Below are 8,627 nucleotides of genomic sequence, written 5' to 3'. Positions count from 1 at the left end.
CACAAAGAGCCAGAGACCTGGAGCGAGTTCCCAAGACCAGCACCCAACTGTACTCCTATATTTACAGCATCCTGAAAAACTACGGCCATTAGATAGAGAACCCCCATGATATGTTACTCAGGGTTGGTCAGATGGCCTTCAGAGGAGTGTCCAAGAAGAAGATTGTGTTTACAGATGGAGATTTGATCAGCTACAGTCTGCAGCCTTCCCAGTTCCTGTCCAGGTTCTTGATGGAACTTTTAGAGAGAGAAGATTCTGCATGGTGTGTGGTGTACACATTCCCACACCTCACCATCCAGGAGTTTATAGCTACAGTGGCACAGTTCCTGAATCCACATCTCGAAGATATTCTGAAATTCCTCACTGAAGCCCACCACACAACTGATGGGTGCTTTGAGGTATTTCTCTGATATGTTGCTGGTCTTTCCTCCCCAGTGACAGTTCAGGGCCTGGGGGAGTTTCTGGGTCCATTTCCTCATCAAACAACATACCGGGTGGTTGACTGGGTGAAAGAGGAGATTAAAAGCCATATTGGAAACACAAGGAGTGAAGCTGGTAAAAGGAGCCTCCTGAATGCATCACACTATCTGTTTGAGTCTCAGAATCTGGCTCAGGCCGCACTGGGATCTGTGAAAACCCTTCCATTCAGTCAATTGCCACTGACCTCGATTGACTGCAAGGTTTTATCTCTTGTCATTGGGTTCTGTGATACAATTAAACACCTTGACGAGAGGGACTGCCCCATTCAGTGTGAAGGAATCCAGTGGCTGGGACCTGGGCTGCACAAGTGCCAGGATTTGAGGTAACTTGATTTATCTCTCACTCTGATCTGTGAAACTGTTCCAATATGTTGTTTCAATATAAATGAATTTGGGTAAAACTGTAGTAGATCAGATTGCAAAGTATTGTGACAAATGCCTAGGAGATTGATTAGTAATTCCCCAAGGATGGAAGGGTTCTATGGTTCCTTCTGAAGGGATGTTGGAGAGTTCATCAGATCAGTGAACAATGGTCATTGGTTTAATGGTAGTAAATCACAGGAATGGTCGTGTTTCTTGCTGCCTGTGACACATCCATTGATAATGTTCCTTCTCGCTGTACCTGATATCCAGGCCAAAACTGACTGCAGCAGGTGAGTCAGAGATTCACACTCCCTTCCTGGTGAGGGACAAGAGACCGTCAGCAGACTGCCCCAGTGAGAAGGAAAAAAATACCATTGTGAGATTGTCCTCCCCTGCCTTTTCCCTTGTGTGTCTATCACCATCAGTCCACCTGTGTTACATTACTCACTACCAGATACACAGACTCCATCGGTGCATCTCCCCTCCTGCATCATCTCATCTTGTTGGATTATCTTTTCCCATCGGTATCCTCCTGTGGAACCTCTCATTCTCATCCCCCTTCCTCCTGTGGGATCTTACTTCCTCTTTCCCCTTCCTCCTGTGGGATCACTCTACTCCATTCCCCTTCCTCCTGTGGGATCATTCTACCCCATTCCCCTTCCTCCTGCAATTTCTGTCTTCCTTTCCCTTTTCTTCAGATGGGGTCTCTTGCACCATCTACCATCAACAGTTTTCCATTCACAAAACTTCCTCACTGTGGGGCTTCCTCCCATCCTTCAACTCTGCCTCTTCTGATACTCTCAAGTCAGAATATTTCGTTCACCATCAGGAAACGAGATGGAATATGCAGAGTTTACAGGGTCACACCGACAGACTAAATTGCGGACATTCGATGAACACCCTGGAGCTGGTCAGTGAGGGACATTGACAGTAATGGGAACTCCGATCTGAAGGGTTTAATGTTTCCTGAAATATCCAAGCGAGAGAATTCCCCCAGACCCGCAGTTTAAATCACTTAGTTCATCAATTTGTCTGTTTGTGTTCAGACTTCGGTTGAATAATCTGGGATATTCAGGAGTGAAACTGGTGTCTGTAGCTCTGAGGAACCCGGAATGTAAAATACAGACACTGTGGTAAGTACCAGACTGTGGGAGATTGTATTTACAGTCACTGGGTGTCTGACACGCAATATTGATGTGATGAGTAATTGTGTTACTGATAGTCACTGGGGATTTGTACCGTCTCCTGTCTCTCTGTGTCCTTCACCCCCACTCTCTCTCATCTCCAGGCTGGACAATGTCAGTCTTGCAGATTCTGGTGCCGAGGATCTCGCCTCCACTCTCAATGCACATCATTGCTGGGGCTGGACCTGAGTGATAATAGATTGGGAGATTCAGGAATAAAACTGGTGTCCATGGCTCTCAGGAACTGTGAACTCTCAGAAAAATACAGAAACTGCGTTAAGTGCCATGGAATTATGACATCATAGCCATTACTGAAACTTGGCTACAGGAGGGGCAGGACTGGCAGCTCAATGTTCCAGGGTTCTGATGTTTCAGACGTGATAGAGGCAGAGGGATGAAGGGTTGGGGGGGGGTGGCTTTGCTAGTCAGGGAAAATATTACAGCAGTGCTTCATCAGGACAGATTAGAGGGTTTGTCTACTGAGGCCATATGGGTGGAGCTGAGAAACGGAAAGGTATGACCACATTAATAGGGTTGTATTATAGACCACCCAACAATCAGTGAGAATTGGAGGAGCAAATCTGCAGATAGATAACAGACAACTGCAGGAGACAGAAAGTTGTCATTGTAGGGGATTTTAATTGGGACTCGAATACTGTTAAAGGTCTAGATGGGTTGGAGTTTGTGAAATGTGTTCAGGAAAGTTTTCTAAATCAATATATAGGGAGGATGCAATATTAGATCTCCTATTAGAAAATGAGTTAGGGCAAGTGATGGAAGTATGTGTAGGGAAACATTTTGGTTCCAATGATCATTAGTTTCAACTTGATCATGGATAAAGATAGATCTGGTCCTCGGGTTGAAGTTCTGAACTGGAAAAAGGCCAAATTTGAAGAAATGAGAAAAGATCTAAAAAGCGTAGATTGGGACAGGTTGTTCTCTGGCAAGGATGTGATTGGTAAGTGGGAGGCCTTCAAAGGAAAAATTTTGAGAGTGCAGAGTTTGTATGTTCCTGTCAGGGTTAAAGGCTAAATGAATAAAACTAAGGAACCTTGGTTCTCGAGGGATATTGGAACTCTGATAAAGAAGAAGAGAGAGATGTATAACATATATAGGCACCAGGGAGGAAATAAGATGCTTGAGGAGTATAAAAAGAGTAAGAAAATACTTAAGAAAGAAATCAGGAGGGCTAAAAGAAGACATGAGGTTGCTTTGGCAGTCAGAGTGAAGGATAATCCTAAGAGCTTCTACAGGTATGTTAAGGGCAAAAAGATAGTAAGGGATAAAATTGGTCCTCTTGAAGATCGGAGTGGTTGGCTATGTATGGAACCAAAAGAAATGAGAGAGATATTAAATGGTTTTTTTGCATCTGTATTTACTAAGGAAACTGGAATGGAGTCTATGGAAACAAGGCAAACAAGTAGGAACTTACACAGATTAAAGAGGAGGAGGTGCTTGCTGTCTTGAGGCAAATCAGAGTAGATAAATCCCAAGGACCTGACAGGATACTTCCTCGGACCTTGTGTTATGTGTGATGAGAAAACCAGATGGAGATGGGGTCCAGAGTTGACCCCCCCCCCCCCTCCGTGAACTATGCTGCTAATGAGAGAAAGAGAGAGATGGAGAACAGAGGGAGAGGCATCTGATACCGATAAGAGAGAGAGGGAGACACACATGATTTGGTATTGCATCTTCACTGATTATTTACCTTTTGCTATAAGGACACTTCTTTGCTCGTTAACATTCCTGCGGAGACAGCAGGGAATGGTCAGTTTGATGGCCGTGGAGTTGATGGATGGCTGATACCCCGTCAGTGGGGGTAAAAGACAGGTCTGTGGAGACACCCACAGACACGCCACGAGATACTGTAAGAGTGTTGTGCACCCACAGGAAGGTGAGGGCTTGGAGGACCGACTTGGGAGATCGGTCACCAAGCTCACAGTGTGACAGCAGGACCGGTGGGGGCTTGTGTGTGTGTCCACTCATGCCAGAGTGATGAACCCACCACAGATGAACAGTCTAGCCAAGAAAGGAGGGGTCGTAACCAAATTACCACATCAGTACACTGGGACAAGAAGACAACAGAAGGTTTGCCTGCTACAGCTACTCGCATCTTGCTCTCTCTCTCTCACTCCCTCTCTCTCTAACATCACAACAGCAACTACCTCGACCTAAGCTGAGCTGAACTGAACTCTGCATTATCTTAAGAGTATTCACTTACCCCTAGACTTAGATAGAGCTTGGATTTTTGATTCTTATTTCTACACTCCTGTATATATAGCTTACTAATAAACACCTTTAGTTACAGTACCACCAGACTCCAACGTATCATTCCACTTTTGCTGGTTTGTTAACCCAGTTACGGGGTGCGTAACACTTGAAAGAGACTAGTGTTGAAATTGCAGGGGCCTTGGCAGAAATATTTAAAAAGTTGATATCCACAGGTCAGGTGCCAGAGGATTGGAGGATAGCTCATGTAGTTCGATTGTTTAAAAAAGGCTCAAAAAGTAAGCCAGGAAACTATAGGCTGGTAAGTTTGCATCAGGAGTAGGTAAATTATTGGAAGGAATACTAAGAGATAGGATCTACAAGTATTTGGATAGACAGGGACTTATTAGAAAAAGTCAGCATGGCTTTGTGTGTTGTAGGTCATGTTTAACCAATCTATTAGAGTTTTTTGAGGAAGTTATCAGGAAAGTGGATGAAGGGAAGGCAGTGGATGTTGTCTACATGGACTTTAGTAAGGCCTTTGACAAGGTCCCACATGGGAGGTTCATTAGGAAGATTTAGTCGCTAGGTGTACATGGAGAGGTAGTAAATTGGGTTAGACATTGGCTCAATGGAAGAAATCAGAGAGTGGTAGTGGAGGATTGCTACACTGAGTGGAGGCCTGTGACTAGTGGTGTGCCACAGGGATCAGTGCTGGGTCCCATTGTTATTTGTCATTGATCAAATTGGATCAGCAAATTTGCTGATGATACTGTTACAAACCCCATAACTGGGTGTCTTACCATCAAAGATAGAAGTGTCCGTTGGAGTCTGGTGTTACTATTTTCAACAATATTTATTAGCAAAAATATACAAAATAATATCAATGCGAATATACAGAGAATATATGTTAGCAATACTAAACCTAAAAGTGCGGGTATAATAATAATCACTAATGAAACAAACTCTATCGTTGTCTAGGGGATAATGAATTGTCAGATGGAAATATAAAGTTCAGTTCAGTTCATGCAGGCTGCGGTAGTTGTTGGTCACGGTGTTTCAATTGTTAGAGAAAGAGAGAGAATGTGCAAACAGTAATAGCTATTATCTTGCCAACCTTCCTTTACAATTTTGATCTGTCAATGCGTTGTTGTTGTGGCCATTCACATATGACCCTTCCGTCCTTTAGCTAGACCGTTCTTCCATGGTGGACTCGACACCCAGGCAAGGGTGGACACACACAAGCCCCCACCGGTCTCGCTACAAAATCTACCGACCCTTTGTTTGGTCTCCGGTCTCCCACCCTGTATAGTGGGGGTTCTGATGCTCACTAGCGTTTCTCCTGGTGTGTCTGAGGGGTTACCCCAGACCTTACTCACTCACGGGGTCTCAGGTGTCATTCAGGTTAGCGTTATGTAACCCATCAAACCAGCCCACTCTGGTTGCCTCTTGAGGGGTTTCAATGAATAGAACAGTACCAAGTAAACAATCCTTCTCCAAAAGACAATAGCAGTAATCAATGGTTCTGTTCCCCTTTTGTTAGTAGGAGACATTCCACCTTAGCTGTGCCTCTCTCTCATTAACTTTCATGAGCTGTTATCAATAACAATTGCCCTGGCAGAGTCCCTTTTGTCTCTCTTACTTCCTTGTTAGCAGCATCGAAATAGTAGCGATTTGCGATTCTCCAAAAAGGGGAGGCATGGGCGATTCTGTACCCTTCTGCCCATCAGAGTTGTTCATCCTTCATAACAATACAAAGATTGGAGGTGTAGTGGACAGTGAGGAAGGTTTTCAAAGCTTGCAGAGGAATTTGGACCAGTTGGAGGAATGGGCTGAAAAATGGCAGATGGAGTTTAATGCGGACAAGTATGAGGTATTGCATTTCAGAAGGTCAAACCAAGGTAGAACATACAAGGTAAATGATAGGATACTGAGGAGTGCAGTAGAACAGAGGATTATGTACAGATACATAATTCCCTAAAAAGTGGCGCCACAAGTAGTTAGGGTTGTAAAGAGAGCTTTTGGTACATTGGCCTTTATAAATCAAAGTATTGAGTATAAGAGTTGGAATGTAATGGTGAGGTTGTATAAGGCATTGGTGAGACTGAATTTGGAGTATTGTGTGCAGTTTTGGTCACCTAATTACAGGAAGGATATTAGTAAGGTTGAAAGGGTGCAGAAAAGGTTTATAAGGATGTTGCTGAGACTTGAGAAACTGAGTTACAGAGAAAGGTTGAATAGGTTAGGACTTTATTCCCTGGAGCGTAGGAGAATGAGGGGAGATTTGATAGAGGTGTATAAAATTATGATGGGCATAGACAGAGTGAATGCAAGCCGGCTTTTGTCACTGAGGCCAGGGGAGAAGATAAACAGAGGTTAAAGGTGAAGGGGGTAAAGTTTAAAGGGAACATTGGGGAGGGCTTCTTCACGCAGAGAGTGGTGGGAGTATGGAATGAGCTGCCAGATGGTGAATACTTTTGACATTTAAGAAAAACTCGGGCAGGTATATGCATGAAAGGGGTTTGGAGGGATATGGTCCAGGTGCAGGTCAGTGGGACTAGGCAGAAAAATGGTTCTGCACAGCCAAGAAGGACCAAAATGCCTTTTTCTGTGCTGTAATGTTCTATGTTCTATGGTTCTACCAGACTGTGGGAGATTGTGTTTACAGTCACTGTGTGTCTGAACATTAACGTGATCAGTAGTTGTGTTACTGATAAACACTGGGGATTTGTACTGTCCCTTGCCTCTCTATGTCCTTCATCCTCAGTCTCTCTCATCTCCAGGCTGGAGAAGGATGGTCTCACAGATTCTGGTGCTGAGGATCTCATCTCTGCTTTCAGTACAAACCCATCACTGAGGGATCAGAACCTGAGATTAAACTCGCTCACAGACCTATCTGTCCCCGCTCTCTGCTGTCTCATATTGACCTATCTGAGTTTGAAGTGGATCGGGTGAGTGTTTGTGTTAATGTTCAATGTGATAAAATATCAGCAGACTCGTGAGTTTTCTGGTGATATTTGTCTCTGAGTATTGTTGAAACATTAACGCCAGTCCTCTGTTACTGACACTGTTGTGTAATCTATTTATTTCCATCTGTTTTAGGCTGGGTGCGAATCACTTCACTGAGATCGGGAGGAAGGAACTGGGATCTCTGCAGGAACTCAGACCCGGACTGGGAGTGGTCGTATGAAGATCTGAATGTGTGAACATCCCCGCCCACGAGGTGGGGACATTTTGACCAATTTCCTGCTCTCCTCTTCAGCGGCTGAGCTCCAGGTTCAATTCCCAACAGTTTTAATGGACCCTGGGTCCAGCCGAGTGCTCTGTGACATCAGAGGCTGTCCTGAAGTGATGTAATTCTGCCAACTGTCCAGCAGTGCTGCTTCTGGTGCATGTCCAAGTTGGAGAGCTCCCTGCGTGAGTTCCCGAGGAGTTACACCGACAGGAAGAGCCCGGGGACAGAGGCTCAGTCTGGGTCAGCAGTGTCGCATGGTGGGATTATCCGGGGAGAAAATCCTTTTGCTCACTTTGCTGAGGACAGTGCATTCCACAGTCTGGCTACTATAATGATGTTATATTGGCAAATACCTTGGCAGTGACCCTGGATCTGCAGTGATCTCAGACTCTGCCTTGAAGTGTGATTTTATATTCATCGGTTCCACAATGCAGAGTGATGGTGAGAAACGGGACTGATTATTCAACCTGTCACTCGTTGTCACCGGTCAGTTAATTGAGTGTGACTGTGGGAGGTTGCAGTCCCTGTTTGAGTATCTGACGGGGCTGCTGCTCAGATTCTGCTGTACTCCTCATATATGGGTATCCAGCACAGAAGAGGGAGGGTCAGAAGGAGGATTTCTTAGTGGTCTTGCCCCTGGGCCTGGCCAAGACAGTCTTTCACAGGTCTAGCCAGTGGAAAGTGGAGGGCTCCGCCTGGGCTGACTGTCTCCCCTCTTGTGAGGATGCATTCATGCCCGGCTGTCCTCCGAGAGGGAGCATGCGGTCGCAATGGGTACATTGGGGGATTTCCAGGAGTGGTGGGCCCCTAACAGAATTGACTGGACAATAGATGGAACTGACTTGTAGTAATCATACTTCAATTAGAGTATACTCACTGTCTTGTAAATACTGAATATCTGTACCTTGTGTATTTTTTGTGTAAATAAACTTATAGTTTTGTGAAAAAAGTGTGAGCAGCTCATATGTTCCTGGAGCTCACAGATTGTTTAATTTTTGTCATGATGAAATCGATACACTGCGGTAAATTCCTGTCTTGCTGCTGGGCCTGAGTCACATTTGAGGAGAAACATTGAACTGAGGGCCTGCTGCTCCGCGCATCAGAAACAGTGATCCAGAGCGTCTCACCTCCAGGCTGAGGGATGTCAGTCTGGTAGCA

General features: G+C 44.9%; 1 long non-coding RNA gene across 1 annotated transcript; it reads left to right on the top strand.

Moving 5' to 3' along the window:
- The first annotated feature begins 1,453 nt into the window (after positions 1-1,453).
- LOC132393722 (uncharacterized) lies at positions 1,454-8,285 on the top strand. The gene is made up of 3 exons (XR_009512053.1): positions 1,454-1,975; positions 7,018-7,185; positions 7,337-8,285. It is a non-coding gene; the product is annotated as an uncharacterized LOC132393722 (long non-coding RNA).
- Positions 8,286-8,627: the final 342 nt, after the last annotated feature.

This window comes from Hypanus sabinus, chromosome 5 (genome assembly GCF_030144855.1).
Source record: "Hypanus sabinus isolate sHypSab1 chromosome 5, sHypSab1.hap1, whole genome shotgun sequence".
In the NCBI taxonomy this organism is placed as follows: domain Eukaryota; kingdom Metazoa; phylum Chordata; class Chondrichthyes; order Myliobatiformes; family Dasyatidae; genus Hypanus; species Hypanus sabinus.
Note: the sequence above shows the minus strand (reverse complement) of the source record. Positions and strands in the feature narration are given on the sequence as shown.